Below are 16,804 nucleotides of genomic sequence, written 5' to 3'. Positions count from 1 at the left end.
AAATAATTACGGTGAGGTAAGAGGAAAAGACAAACATAAGAATGAGCTAGGAATTTAGCAAAGAGAGGCCCACTAGCTAATAGCAGAATATAGAAAGATAACTTATATGGTCAGCAAAAAATCCTATCAAAAATATCCACACTGGAAATTCAAGAACCCCCGAACCGTCTAACGGCCCGGGGGGAGAACACCAGCCCCCTAGAGCTTCCAGCAAGGTCAGGAATCACATTTAGTACAAGCTGGACAAAAATGATAGCAAACAAATAACCCAAAAAACAAAGAAGCAAGACTTAGCTTAATTTAGCACGAACCAGGACCAGCAAACAGGAGCAAACAGAATGTGTCTGATAACACCGATGCCAGGCACTGGACTAAGGTTCCAGGAGGTTTATATAGCAACACCCCTGAAGTAACGACCCAGCTGGGTGCAAACAGAGGGAAGGAAATCCCAGAGTCATATCACTAGTAACCACTAGAGGGAGCCAAAAAAGTCTAATTCACAACAGCGCAATCCGCTAGCGCTAGCGCTAAACGGATTGCCCTAACGCAATGTGAACCTAGCCTTAGTCCCACAAGGTTCAGTCCTTGGGCCCCTGCTCTTATCCATTTACACCTTTGGCCTGGGACAGCTCATAGAATCTCATGGCTTTCAGTATCACCTCTATGCTGATGACACACAGATCTACATCTCTGGACCAGATATCACCTCCCTACTAACCAGAATCCCTCAATGTCTGTCCACTATTTCATCCTTCTTCTCCACTAGATTTCTGAAACTTAACATGGACAAAACAGAATTCATCATCTTCCCCCATCTCATGCGACCCCCCCAATGAACCTAACCATTACAGTAAATGGCTGCCCACTCTCCCCAGTCCCACAAGCTCGCTGCCTCGGGGTAATCCTTGACGCTGATCTCTCCTTCAAACCACATATCCAAGCCCTTTCCACTTCCTGCCGACTTCAACTCAAAAATATTTCACAAATCCGTTCATTCCTCAACCAAGAATCTGCAAAAACCCTAGTCCATGCCCTCATCATCTCTCGCCTTGACTACTGCAACCTCCTGCTCTGTGGCCTCCCCTCAAACACTCTCGCACCCCTCCAATCTATTCTAAACTCTGCTGCCCGACTAATCCACCTGCCCCCCCGCTCTCCCCTCTGTCAATCCCTTCACTGGCTCCCCATTGCCCAGAGACTCCAGTACAAAACCCTAACCATGACATACAAAGCCATCCACAACCTGACTCCTCCATACATCTGTGACCTTGTCTCCCGGTACTTACCTACACGCAACCTCCGATCCTCACAAGATCTCCTTCTCTACTCCCCTCTTATCTCTTCTTCCCACAATCGCATACAAGATTTCTCTCGCGTATCACCCCTACTCTGGAACCCTCTACCACAACACATCAGACTCTCGCCTACCATCGAAATCTTCAAAAAGAACCTGAAGACCCACCTCTTCCGACAAGCCTACAACCTGCAGTAACCACCGATCAACCAAACCGCTGCATGACCTGCTCTATCCTCACCTACTGTATTCTCACCCATCCCTGGTAGATTGTGAGCCTTCACGGGCAGGGTCCTCACTCCTCCTGTACCAGTTATGACTTGTATTGTTTAAGATTATTGTACTTCTTTTTATTATGTATACCCCTCCTCACATGTAAAGCGCCATGGAATAAATGGAGCTATAACAATAAATAATAATAATAATAATACCATGTGTTTGTAGCTTACTGTACATGTATTTAATTAATAAATGATTATTTTTCAGAAAACAATGGCGTGGGCTCCAGCATAATTTTCATAACCAGCAGAGGGAAAGTTGACTGCTGGAGGCTGATGTTTACAGCCTGTGAAGCGGGTAGTATCCATGAAGATTTCTAATCGATTAATATCAGTTCACAGCTGTACACTTAGCCTTTACTGGTTATTAAAATAGGCAATCCCCCCAAAAATATATTGTATAATGCTCCTATAATTAATAACCAGCAAACACTAAGCAGACAGTAGCAGACTGATATTAATAGGCTAAGAAGGGACCATAGGTCTTGGCCCCATCCCAGACTAAAAACATCAGCTCTCAGCTGCCTCAGAAAAGATGATTCCATTTAAAAAAATTAAAAAAAATAATTAAAAAAAGCAAAGTTCAAATCACCCACCTTTTAAAAATAAAACCATTTAAAAAAAATAAAAAATACACATATTTGGTATCACTACATCAGAAATTTCTGCTCTATCAAAATAGAAGGTAAATTAATCCAATTGTAAATGACATAGCAAGAAAAAAAAACCCAGAAATTTGTAAATTACGTTTTCTTGACCATTGCAATAAAATACAGTAGTAGGCTCTCAAAACATCATATCGGCTTATATATAGGGACCAGTTCAGATGAGCATATTTTTCATCTGAATGCGTCTTGACAACACATCGGATGCATGCAGATCAGTGTTATGCTATGAGGCCATTCACATGTCTGATTTTTTCCTCAGACAGAAATTGCCAGAGGAAAAATAATGCAAGCCTGAGTTTAGTCCAATATTCGGATCGCACTCTGCCATGGAAGTTAATGAGTTCGTAAAAAATCTGACTACAATCAGATGACATATGAGTGCAGTCTGATTTCCTGCACTCAGATGTCGGAGTACACTCTGCCCACACTTTGATCAAACTCTGACCTGAGTTTGATCAGAGTCATTTGCATAGTTGGCCTGATTCTTTCGAACAAAAGAATATACGGCCTTCTCCACCTGCCATAACCCAAGAACCAAAGCCCATAACCCAAGATAGAGTAAAAGATCCCAGAGCACTTACATGAGAATAAACAAACAACAAATAAAGTGCAGAACAAAAATACTATTGAAAATGAATACATTATAACTAGTGTTGAGCGATACCGTCCGATACTTGAAAGTATCGGTATCGGAAAGTATCGGCCGATACCGGCAAAGTATCGGATCCAATCCGATACCGATACCCGATACCAATACAAGTCAATGGGACTCAAGTATCGGACGGTATTCCTGATGGTTCCCAGGGTCTGAAGGAGAGGAAACTCTCCTTCAGGCCCTGGGAACCATATTAATGTGTAAAAGAAAGAATTAAAATAAAAAATATTGCTATACTCACCTCTCCGAGGGAACCGGCACCATACCGAGGGAACCGGCAGCGTTCTTTGTTTAAAATTCGCGCGTTTACTTGGTTACGTGAAGTCCCGGCTTGTGATTGGTCGCGGCGGCCATGTTGCCGGGACGCGGACCAATCACAGCAAGCCGTGACGTAATTTCAGGTCCTGCAGGATTTTAAAATTACGTCCCGGCGTTGTGATTGGTTGCGCCGCAGTCACATGGGCGACGCAACCAATCACAAGCCGTGACATCACGGGAGGCTGGACACGCGCGTATTTTAAAATGCGCGCTTGTCCAGCCTCCCGTGACGTCCCGGCTTGTGATTGGTTGCATCGCGGTCAACCAATCACAAGCCGGGAGGCTGGACGCGCGCATTTTAAAATGTGCGCGTGTCCAGCCTCCCGTGACGTCACGGCTTGTGATTGGTCGCGGCGGCCATGTTGCCGGGACGCGGACCAATCACAGCAAGCCGTGACGTAATTTCAGGTCCTGCAGGATTTTAAAATTACGTTCCGGCGTTGTGATTGGTCCTCGTCCCAGCAACATGGCCGCCGCGACCAATCACAAGCCGGGACGTCACGGGAGGCTGGACACGCGCGCATTTTAAAATGTGCGCGTGTCCAGCCTCCCGTGACGTCCTGGCTTGTGATTGGTTACGTCGCCCATGTGACCACGACGCGCCCAATCACAACGCCGGAACGTAATTTTAAAATCCTGCAAGGACCTGAAATTACGTCACGGCTTGCTGTGATTGGTCCGCGTCCCGGCAACATGGCCGCCGCGACCAATCACAAGCCGGGACTTCACGTAACCAAGTAAACGCGCGAATTTTAAACAAACAACGCTGCCGGTTCCCTCGCTGAGGTCCGGGCTGCGTCGGAGAGGTGAGTATAGCAATATTTTTTATTTTAATTCTCTCTTTTACACATTATTACATTAATGTTGTTTCGATACCCGATACCCGATACCACAAAAGTATCGGATCTCGGTATCGGAATTCCGATACAGCAAGTATCGGCCGATACCCGATACTTGCAGTATCGGAATGCTCAACACTAATTATAACTTGCATTAAGTTAGTGTGGATACCTACGAATATACACATTTATTTTTAAATTCCATTTTTAATAAAAGCTACAGTGTATGTTATTCATTTTCATTACTATTTTTGCCTGGCGCTTTATTTATTATCCATTTATATTTCTAATCCAATAACTAAAAGGACAGAAGTTATATAGCATTGTGGGAACTGAAATTTCTCTCTGTTGATTTTTTATTAAAGTTTTTATTTGCTTAAAATAGGGTCTTTTGTAAACAAATTTATGGCCCGTGTGAGTTTTATTACAAGTAGCAAATTGCAACCAAGTTTGATCACTCTTATTTATTTGTAATTATCATGTGAATTATGAGTTGAACAGCTCTATAGAGAGGTTTTTTTTTACTGATGTCAGTTGGCACAATGAGAGCAAAGAATCACCGCAGGACACTTTCCGTAACAGGCTATTTGTTATTCTATACAGAGTTAGGAATAAATGCAAAACAAGGCGGTTAATTAGGCTTTTATTTACTTTGCTCTGCAGATCATATTTATTTCTTTGTAGATAAACAGAATTTGTGAAAGCAGAAAATGGTTAGCTAACAGGGCTGGTACGCTTCTAGTACCTTACATCCTGTTCCATTAAGCATATATTGATTGCAAACAATAGGCAACATTTAGAAGCATTTATAAATATTGAATAGGAAACACTATCTTTCTTTTGCTTTATGATAACTATATCGATTTTGGCAGCATGTGCATGAATTTTGGATAGCACGACCATTAGAAGTCCATTCTAAGTAGGCAGGCTAAATACAGAAACAGAGATGAAAACAGAGACCATGATGAAAAAAAGAATTAGCTTTATATTGGAAGGTGCAGCTCTCAACTGTCCAGGTAACATTTTTTGTCGAGGTAGATGTCAACTCAATGAAGATTGGACCCGATTCATCAAAACTGACATTGTCCACTCCGCTCTTAGACACATCTGATTTCATGAATTTGATGAACAGCGGCTTCCATGCCCTCATCCCACCCTATGTCCACCCACTTTTTCTAATCTGGGAGAAAATGGCATGAGAATCTGAAAAGTTGCAAAATTCTAGCGCAGCTGCGAATTGCGAAAAAACTTTGAATTTGGCCCATTGTGTTTACATTTTCCAGCCAGGAATCCATAATGGAACATGTATTAGCAGTTGTGTCAGTATTTGTTGCTGTATGTTTATATAGTCTTCAGGTAGCCTCGGTTGAGAAAAAAATACATCTATTAGGCCAGTCTCACACGTCCAGATAATTCCGTACCGGAGAAAATGGTACCGGAGTTATCCGTGTCCGTGTGCTCACGTGGCACATCAGTGTGGCACACATGCGGCAGCCGTGTGCCGCCTGAGGACCACATGGACCGTGTAGGAGAGACAGTGCTACAGTAAGCGCTGTCCCCAGCGTGTGGTGCTGAAGGCGGCATTCATCTCTTGTACCCTGCAGCGCTCGCAGGAGAGAAGAGGTGAAAAATATTTTTTTTTTGTTAAAAATAAAGTTTGGGGTCACCTCCCGCCTCCCACCCCCCGAGCTGCCGGCGCTGAGAGGAGGCATCGCGGGAACTGGGTGAGTATTTCTTCTGCAAGCAGGCGGGCGCTAGGGGGTGGGGAGGCGGGAGGTGACCCCAAACTTTATTTATAACAAAAAAAACTTGATCTTTCATCCCTTCTCTCCTGCAAGCGTTGCTTTCAGCCGAGCAGGACAGAAGGGATGAATGCCGGCTTCAGCACCACATGCAGGGGACAGCACTTAACTGTAACGCTGTTTCTACTGCGGTGGTACGTGCACACGGAGGAGAGTGCACACTGTTCTCCGTGTGCACATGTGCGGGACGCTTTGCGGACGTGCTGTCGGAGAAAAGTGGACATGTCTCCGTGTTTTGCACACGGACACACGGTCCGTGAAAACACGCAGGCATGTGCATAGACCCATTCATTTGAATGGGTCTACGTGTGTCAGTGTCTCCGGTACCTGACAAAACTGTCACTACACGTACCGGAGCCACTGACGTGTGAAACCAGCCTTAGGTTGTAAAGTTATGAGTATATTTGAACATGGCATAATTGGTGCAGAAATTTCTGTAATTGTCTCATTCATCTGAAAGGGGCATAATAAAAATAAATTTGCCTGATTCAGATGAATGGAATTGTCTTTTCATTCACAAAATTGTATGCAACAAATGTATCTCATGAAAATATCCATAAAAAGCAAAGCAAAAAAAATATCAGTCATGAGAACCATATTGTCATGTCGGACACTGTCCAGACCAGGTCGTCTGACAGACAGCGGTAATTCCGCGTTTGACCACTGTTTGCTCATTGGCATCGGCTAGTTTTCGTCTGGCTGCTCCGGGGTTAATTTATCTTATCCTCGGATTGGAAGCTGGGCCATGCCCATTTCCTTTAAATGGTTATCCTGATCTTTGGGCGTCACCGATTATATCTTCTGTCTTATCCGTAGTTATCTCGGTCCGGAGTGGAGAGCTGGTTGTTGGAGAATCGTTGCTGGTGGTGTATTTTCCTTTGTCTTATTTACTCCTTCCTATATTTGTATTTATTTTGCCCTGCACCTTTATAGTGTATTCCTGATTGACTGCGGTGTGGTGTATGTTTTCCTTTATCCTTGTTTGTTATAACTGTGGGTATTGGTCTATTGCATTCACTGGGTGGTGGGCGGTGGTGTTCAGTCTAGGTCTGAATCAGGAGTCAGGGTGAGGGTGGAGGCCTGAACATGCACACCTTCAGTGTAAACTTCAGGTAGAGGGTCAGACAGGGTTTCCCTAGTCTGAGGGAGATTGCAGGGGCCCGGGTTATTAGCTCTCACCCTCCTTGTATCCCCGTGACACATATCTAACTAGCTTTAAAGGTACAGTAACATGTCACTTGATTCATCATACAATTTCAGAGAAAATGTAATTTCTTCTCCCCACCATGCTCAAGATGATTGACAGGTCTCTCCTTATCAATAAACATAGGAGAAACCTGTCAGTCACCTAGGGTGGTGCAGACAGAAGTCCTCTAGGGGCTTTCTTTGACTAGTTTCATCTTTTTCCATGGTCTCTTGAAGCTAAATTTTCTCTACAATGCCAGAGGGTTTCAGAGTAAAAACATACCTGTTCACAACTATGCAGCCAAGCTCTGATTCATACTGTCTGTCATCTAGGGAGCATGTAGCAAGTGACAAGTTTGCTCTAGATCTTTAAAATTGGCCAGAAATGTAATTTGCCAACAATGCTAAAAAAATTTAATTTTTGTTATATTTTACGATGTTAGGAGATTATGAAGACCAAATGTTTACCGGATACCAAGCAATCTTTGTGCCAAATTTGAGAATGACAGTGATAACTTGAGTACTGCCTGAATTGAATTCCCAGCCCTACACATGAGGACTGATACTGCTGAGATCACACATAATGGCAGTGCACTCTCTTATCCCTCACACCTGTCTGCAGTGAATGCTCACAGCACATAGGAACACACATCGGACAATCGATGTTGAGGATGAGAGCACATCACACTTACACTGGCTGTGTTCTTGACTCCTACACCATCAGTGCAGACCTGCAGGGCCAGGGATTCAATTCAGGCAGCACTTAAAAGTGAGCACTTTCTATCATGTTAACCCTAGAACGCATACCCATAGGAATCTACACATTCACGCACCTGGGGCCTTTTAGGCCTGTTTACAATTATCATGGAATAACTCAAATAAAAATACTTTTCAAAGTTTATTGCAAAGTAAGGATGCATTCCCACTAGCGCAGGGGTCCACCAAGATGGGATTCCGTAAGGGATCTGACCTCCTGGTGACCCCAGCTAAGACTGGCGGACGCATACCTGGGGCCTCGCAGGCCTGCCAGGTTACTTGTTTTCTATATTCTGTAAAATTACTTTAGTTAGAATTTTGAAACTCTAGGTATTCCTCAGGTATATAGTTGTTAGTAACTTCCAGTTATTCATATATTTTTATGTTATAGGCATTTCGGTATAACAACCTTTTTTGGGGACTACCCCATATTCACGCACCTGGGGCCTTTTAGGCCTGTGTGCAAATAACACGGAATAACTCAAATAAAAATACTTTTCAAAATGTATTTTACAATTGCAAGGTAAGGATGCATTCCAACTAGCGCTGGGGTCCGCCAGGAGGGGATCCATAATGGATCTGACCTCCTGGTGACCCCAGCTAAGGCTGGCAGAATCCCGCCATTCCGGCAGCCTTAGCTGGAGTTACCAGGAGGTCAGATCCATTATGGATCCCCTTCTGGCGAACCCCAGCGCTACTGGGAACACAGCCTAAGATGTGTATATTTCAAAGCATAATTATGTGCATAAAACAAAAAAGTAAGTAAACGGGCACGCCAAATATAGGCATTCTATATGCAATTTTTTTATGAAAACATTTTTTGGTTGCAGCAAACTTGGTGCAGGAATATTTATTTGTAACTTTACATATTCCCCCGACAATTCTCGCATATTATTTTTTCGGCTGAATGTTCCTTGCATACATTTTGTCCGCAAGTAGAACAGAAACGCTCAGAATTTCTTTCCTTCTTTGCTGGACAAATATAGCAGCACTTTCTTTTTTTTTTCTCTTTGCTCTGGATGTTCCAGAAAGCATAGTCCACATCGGATCATTGCCTCCGTAATTTGCCTTGATAAGCATATCATGCTGCTTCTCTCCATCATAGTAGGCATCAAAAGTTCATAACAAAGTTCTGTCAAAAATAGACGTCTCTTGTCTTTCCTGTTGGCATGGAATTCTGGATTAGTTTGAGAATAAACAATGTAGCTATTGAGGGCTGACACATCAAGGATATTGGAAAAAAGGGCAACAGGCCAACGTTTAGTCTGCCTTTTGCACGAATACTCTCCAATCATTTCGTCCATCTTGTCGACACCTCCTTTTGTCTTATTATAATGCAGTATGATTTCAGGGTTTTTTTTCCTGTCATTGGTGTCAATACTTCCATCATGATGCATTGTACTCAGTAATATCACGGATTTTTCTTTCTTGGCTTTATAAGACACCATTGTTGCTTGATTGCAGAAACCGAATACACTCTCGTAGATTGTTCGCTGTGCATTGTGCTTCATGATTGGAGGAATTTCGCGGCGGTTTGGCCTCATAGTACCAACAAGTGTAAGTTGCTTTTGAAGCAAAAAGTTGGCCATTTCAAAATTGGTAAAGTAATTATCCATTGTAATATTTTTTCCTGAATTGAAAATTGGTAGAGCAAGTGTTTTTACTATGTCGGAACATAGGTCTTTCTGGACTGGAGCATCAGCTTCTTTGCCACAGTAAATCAGACCATTCATCCCATAATAGCTTGCTGAATCGCACATCCAGAAAATTTTTATGCCATACTTAGCTGGCTTACTGGGCATATACTGAATGAATTTGCAACGTCCCCTAAAGGCAAGAAGTTGCTCGTCCACTGTCATATTATCACTGGAGTGGTAAAGCTTTGTACAGTTCTTGATAAAAAGATTCCAGATATAGCTAATAGGGGCTAATTTATCAGTTGCCAACCTCACAGGGCAAGTTCTCTTTTCATCAAAACGAAGGCATCTCCGAATACCCACAAATCTATTGATGGACATAGTAGCTTTGTAGTGTGGATCTGCAAATGGGTTCTGAAATAACTCTCTGATTGGAACATCGTATGATTTTGTACTCCTTGCCAGAAGAGTAAGGCCAATATAAGCATACAGTTCCTCTTTAGTTATATTTTTCCAAGTTTTTTTACTTCCTGACGTGATACGTTTTTCTTCTACGTTAGTACACAAAACTACCTAATCTACAATATCATCTGAAAAAAATTTACAGAAAACATCTCTTTTGGTCATGAAACATCTCTTTTGGACATGAATTGGGGAATTCTGACAGCTCCTTGAGCAACTCTAATAATATCATGTGATGGGGTACGTGCAGGAGCCGCAGCAGTACTGTTCCAAAAAATATTCGTTTTAGATGTTCTATTTGAACGTTCTGCTGGTTCAACTACTTCTTCATCATCTGAAGAATCGCTGGACGATGAACTTGATACATTAGCTGGTGGCATGTACTCTTCATCAGACAAAGAAATGTCACTTTCTTCATCACTATTGAAAACAATCTCCTCGATTTCATGGTCAGTCAATCCCCTGGAAGTAGACTGTGCCATTGTAATTTTAGATGTCAGTAAACTAAAAAGCAAAAAAAATTACAATCAGGCTTGTGCACTGTAAACAGTATGTGATAAGACTCTTTGTTAAGGCCCCGTCTCACATAGCGACGCTTAAGCGATCCCGACAACGATACGACCTGTCCAGGATCGTTGCTGCATCGCTGTGAGGTCACTGGTGAGATGTCAAACAGTGCGATCTTCACAATGACGCAGCAGCGATGCGGCGACCTGTAGCGACCTGTAGAACGATGTCGTTGGTCGTTGTGACCCTGTCACATGGCTGCTATTATAACGATACAGACCTCGATGAGGGACGTCTTGTGTGACGTTGTAGTCACACAGGCGTGCCTTTGCGTTGTCTATACCGCCCCCATTCAGTTACGATTGGTGCACGGTAAGTATCGTTTGGGGTCTCAACTGTGTTTCCATTTCCTTTCCATTCCCTATGGTACACTGGGTACCTATTAATCTGCTATCTTTGTTCTGGAAGGAGGGAGGGAGGCCTTTGTTGGTATGTGTGTACATATACTTTTCCACATGGAGCCATTTTAGGTAGTCTTGTGGGCACAGAGTGACCGCAGACAGGGTTACAAGGCCTTATTTTTTAAATAATAGATTTGGCTCTATGCCGGTTCCATTTGCATGGCAGGGGAACACAGGCAGCATTGGTGTGGTCAGTGGAGGACTATTGGAAGGAGGGACTGCAGACTGGCAGATATTATTAGCAGTCCAGGCACATTGTTCTCTATTTTACATTCACAGTAGTGTGGCTCATACATAACTCTTTTAAAAATGTTGTTAAAAATTTTCCATATATGCTCACTGTATGCTATTCTTTCTTTCAGATGTCTTTCAATACCGAGGAATTCGTACGAGAACTAATTGAAATGTATCGATCCCTGCCCTGCCTTTGGCAGATTAAATCCGCTGACTACAGCAACCGAAATAAGAAGAGGGAGGCATTTGCCAAACTTGTTGCTCTATTTAAGCGGCATAACCCCAGCGAGGAGGTTGATGAGAGTGTTGTCCGCAAAAAAATCCAGGGTCTACGCACAGTTTATAAAAAGGAGCTCAACAAGGTGGTGAAGTCCAAGAAGTCTGGTGCCGCCACAGACGAGGTTTATGTGCCATCATTATGGTACTTTGACTTGCTTGGCTTCACCCGTGACCAGGAGCTCCCGCGCAGAATGGCATCTTCAATGCGGCAGACCACGGATGTAGACCCTGTGATCCCGACTGACACCCCTGTTGGAGATGTAAGTACCTTCTTTGCTTGCTTCCATGTAAAAAGCTTTTAAACTGTGTCTCTCATGACATAGTAGAGTATAAAATAGTAACTAAGTTTTTCCCTCTTTTATTATGCTGCATTTTCTCCAAGTTATCCCTTCCACTTCAGATAAGTACCATCCTTTACTTTTTGGCCCCACTCAGTGCTCATACCGTTGAATGAAAAATCCTATCCTGTACTACTAGTTCCTCCCCTTAATTCTTAATTTTCTGTTCCTGCAGCAAGATCGGCATGATGATCTATCCACCCCGACCAGTGACGACCTGCTGGGAGATGAACCGAGCCGGGCGGAGGCTACTGAGGAGTCTAGTGAAGACCCTGCACCCTCAACCCCCAACTCAGCTTATGTACCACGGCGGATTAACAATGGTCGTCGAAGACAGGACACCGTGTCGCCATCAACAGAGTTGGTCACTTTGGCAACACAAATGTTAAGCCAGCAGAGCAACAGGACTGTGGACACCTTTGCCAACTTTGCCGCTGATCGGCTAGGGAAGCTGCAAGCCACACAAAGGGTCCATGCCGAGAGGGTGATTTTTGAAACTTTGAGCAAAGCGGCAGCGGGACAGCTGGATGAAAGGTCACGTGTGCACAGTTTGATGGACCGTGAGCCTTGTTCATGGCAGCCAATGAATGAAACGCCTGAGGCAATGCGTGGCACACCAGCACACCATCAATTTAGATCTCATCCAAACATGCCGCTTGCCCCTCCACCACAATATCCCCGGTTTTCCCATTCTTTCCTTGGACAATTAGCATCTCCGCTCAGCCAAGGATTTTTGAATGGTGAAAACCATTATGAAGAACTTTAGTTCCATTTAATATTTCGGGTTATAAGTATAATTGTTGTATAGTTAAGTTTTTTTCTATTAAAGAGTTAAATTAAAATGTTAATTTATCTTAATAATTGTTATAAATAAAATTGTTTTGATGATTCAAACTTGCAGCCTGCTTTACTGAATTCAGCATATAGTTATTTGCAGGTCTAGTAGGCGGGGTATTGGGCTGGGTGCATGTATACAGATGCATATATATTATGAGTGTGAGTGATGAAACATGTTTGTTGTTTTTAACAAAGCGTACACATCAGGGGATATAAACTGTAATTTTTTTTATAAACAATATAAAGATAACAACAACCTAATAAACGTAAATAGTAAAAAACCATCAACAAAAAAAAAATTAATGGCTGCCGCTCTGCTGTTGTGCAGCCACAAAACGAGCCAGCATCACTCCGTGCTGTTTGACTGTCGCCATCATCCTCCTGTGTGATGCCTGGAGGTCCTCTAATGTTGGGATTTCTATGGAGGGAATGGTAAAACTTAGTTTGTACTTGCATCTAAAGGCCCCGTCTCACATAGCGATTTACCAACGATCACGACCAGCGATACGACCTGGCCGTGATCGTTGGTAAGCCGTTGTGTGGTCGCTGGGGAGCTGTCACACAGACAGCTCTCTCCAGCGACCAACGATCAGGGAAACGACTTCGGCATCGTTGAAACTGTCTTCAACGATGACGAAGTCCCCCTGCAGCACCCGGGTAACCGGGGTAAACATCGGGTTACTAAGCGCAGGGCCACGCTTAGTAACCCGATGTTTACCCTGGTTACCAAAAAAAACAAACACTACATACTCGCCTTTCGGTGTCCGTCAGGTCCCTTGCCGTCTGCTTCCTGCTCTGACAGTGCCGGCCGTACAAGGAGAGCAGAGTGCAGCGGTGACGTCACCGCTGCGCTCTGCTCTCACTGTATGGCGGCACTCAGTCAGAGCAGGAAGCAGACGGCAAGGGACCTGACGGACATCAGATGGTGAGTATGTACTGCTTGGTTTTTTTTACATTTACGCTGGTAACCAGGGTAAACATCGGGTTACTAAGCGATTCAGCGATGTCAGCGGGACCTCAACGACCAAAAAAAGGTCCAGGCCATTCCGACACGACCAGCGATCTTACAGCAGGGGCCTGATCGCTGGTACGTGTCACACATAGCGAGATCGCATCTGAGGTCGTTGTTGCGTCACAAAACTTGTGACTCAGCAGCATTCTCGCTAGCGACCTCGCTATGTGAGACGGGGCCTTAACTATCATGTACGTGTTTGTTATTTAACACTTACGATTTCCGGGTAAATCGGGTGATGAAGAACTAAGGGACCACCCGGATCCTCTGGCATCACCGCCTAGGGAAAGATACAACACTTTATAGTACACGACAATCCTATCCTTTACGAGCTGTATGGACCTTTTTTTTAAAGTGCAAGAATTACCGGGGGACAAGGCTTCACCCATGTCAAGGAGTGATGCTGGTGACCCTCTTGTTGACGAGCCTGTCGTTGACTCCTGCTGGGGCTCTGGGTCAGCTGGGGCTGGAGAAAAAATAAATTATAACATTATTACATACCTGAGGTGCTGCACTGTAATTACTGTTGTAACAAATGTGCCGCCATATACTGGGCCGTATTTTGGGTCATATGATCAGGGGCCTCATTGTATGCAGGACTGTGCAGTGCCGGGTGTGCACGAGAAACACAGAGCGTAGCCGGGTGTGTACGAGGCGTGCCGAGCCGAGCCGGGTGTGTACGAACGGGGCGTGCGGAGCCGAGCATTATGTGCTGCCAATATACAAGATGGAGCACTGTGGGGTGTATACGTATATGTGTGTATACATGCCCCTCATTTTACAATGGTGTGTCTGACGTTGGGTGCACGCCACCCAAAAACTGTTGGATCTGCCATGAATGTGCTGACAGTCTGTGCATACTCATCAACTGGGGAGGCAGCACGAAAATTGCCAAGGGCAGCAGAAACACTCAAAACGGTCATGGCCATATACTATGCTAACCTATCTTAACAACACTCACCCCGATGTGGAAAGCTCTGTGACCGGATGCTGGCTAGGCGTTCACTGGACCTGTACTGCAGATCCGCCAGCTTCTTCCGGATCTGGGTACTGGAGCGCTGCACTCCAAATCTCTGTGCTAGGCCCCGACTGATCCTCCGCAGCACAGCCTGCTTATGGAGGACGGGAAGTTCTTGGTGATTATGACACGCATAATCACGAGCATCTACCTCAGCTATTAGATAACGCACTTCTGCGTCACCCCAAGGTGTTGCACGTCGCCTGGCCGCCATTTTGCCGCCACTAGGTAAAAGCAAGGCCGCAGCACTGTCCTTTAAGACGCCCACAACACATCAGCACCGTAAACCACGCCCACGACGCATCAACGTCACCGCGGTTATTAGAGGACGCAACTGTGGCCTGTATTGCAATCTCCAGGTCACACCGACGACGCTACTGCGTTCTAATTGTAACGCATAAGCAATATAGCGTCTCCTGTTACACTGGAAGACTGGAGTGTTGGTGGTTTCATGTATGGATATGTATTAATGTTTAGATAGGTATTTATATTTGTATGTCTGTGAGTATGTATGTGTATATGTAGGTATATGTGTGGATTTCAAAGTTGATGTATATGGATGTATATGTATACATAGGAATACACATATGCAGGGCCGTATTTAGAGTTTCTGCTGCCCTAGGCACTTTTAGTGCTGCCCCCCCCCTTTGGTGAGTATGACACTATCGGCAGTGACTTTAGCAAGAATCATTGATGTGAAAGTCGCCTTTTGCAGCAAATCCGGCAGTTTTTCTGCATGTGCCGCGTAACGGATCACTTACGGCAACACTGCGTTCGGCCTCATTCATTTCCTATGGGATTTGCGGCACTTATGATCTGGCAAATGCGGTACCATACCTCCCAACTTTTGAAGAAGGGAAGGAGACAAAGTGTGCGGCGCGCTATGCGCGCCGCGGCAAATTTTAGGCCACGCCTCTGACCACACCCATTTCACAACTAGTCACACCCATATCCACGTCCCAACCACAGCCATTTAGCACTGCTGATCACACTGTTTTATATACAATAATTATAAACGAAAAAATATGGCCACAGTGCTCCATACTGTATAATGGCCACACATGATGCTCCATACTGTATAATGGCCACACATGATGCTCCATACTGTATAACGGCCACACATGATGCTCCATACTGTACAGTGGCCACACATGATGCTCCATATTGTATAATGGCCACACATGATGCTCAATACTGTACAATGGCCACACAGTTCTCCATGATACTGTATAATGACCGCCCCTCCTGTATGCATGGCTCATATTCCCCCCCTGTATGCATGGCTCACACTCCCCCCCTGTATGCATGGCTCAAATTCACCCCCCCGTATGCATGGCTCATATTCACCCCCCCCGTATACATGGCTCATATTCACCCCCCCTGTATGCATGGCTCATATACACCCCCCCTGTATGCATGGCTCATATACACCCCCCCCTGTATGCATGGCTCATATACACCCCCTCTGTATGCATGGCTCATATTCACCCCCCCCTGTATGCATGGCTCATATTCACTCCCCCACCTGTATGCATGGCTCATATTCACCCCCCCTGTATGCATGGCTCATATTCACCCCCCCCTGTATGCATGGCTCATATTCACCCCCCCCTGTATGCATGGCTCATATACACCCCCCCTGTATGCATGGCTCATATACACCCCCCCCTGTATGCATGGCTCATATACACCCCCCCCTGTATGCATGGCTCATATTCACCCCCCCTGTATGCATGGCTCATATTCACCCCCCCCTGTATGCATGGCTCATATTCATTCCCCCCTGTATGCATGGCTCATATACACCCCCCCCTGTATGCATGGCTCATATACACCCCCCTGTATGCATGGCTCATATTCACCCCCCCCTGTATGCATGGCTCATATTCACCCCCCCCCCGTATGCATGGCTCATATTCATTCCCCCCCTGTATGCATGGCTCATATTCATTCCCCCCCTGTATGCATGGCTCATATTCACCCCCCCTGTATGCATGGCTCATATTCACCCCCCCCCTGTATGCATGGCTCATATTCACCCCCCCCTGTATGCATGGCTCATATTTACCCCCCCTGTATGCATGGCTCATATTCACCCCCCCCTGTATGCATGGCTCATATTCATTCCCCCCCTGTATGCATGGCTCATATTCACCCCCCCTGTGTGCATGGTGGCTCTGGCTTATCTCCCATCCCCCCCTGTATGTGTGGCTCATCTCCCATC

At 44.9% G+C, this 16,804-nt stretch overlaps 1 long non-coding RNA gene across 1 annotated transcript; it reads right to left on the bottom strand.

Moving 5' to 3' along the window:
* Positions 1 to 12,505: 12,505 nt before the first annotated feature.
* LOC143818331 (uncharacterized) lies at positions 12,506 to 14,283 on the bottom strand. Its single transcript, XR_013224470.1, has 3 exons — positions 13,930 to 14,283; positions 13,780 to 13,842; positions 12,506 to 12,968 (listed from the first exon to the last, which is right to left on the bottom strand). It is a non-coding gene; the product is annotated as an uncharacterized LOC143818331 (long non-coding RNA).
* Positions 14,284 to 16,804: the final 2,521 nt, after the last annotated feature.

Source organism: Ranitomeya variabilis, chromosome 3 (assembly GCF_051348905.1).
Source record: "Ranitomeya variabilis isolate aRanVar5 chromosome 3, aRanVar5.hap1, whole genome shotgun sequence".
NCBI classification, from domain to species: domain Eukaryota; kingdom Metazoa; phylum Chordata; class Amphibia; order Anura; family Dendrobatidae; genus Ranitomeya; species Ranitomeya variabilis.
Note: the sequence above shows the minus strand (reverse complement) of the source record. Positions and strands in the feature narration are given on the sequence as shown.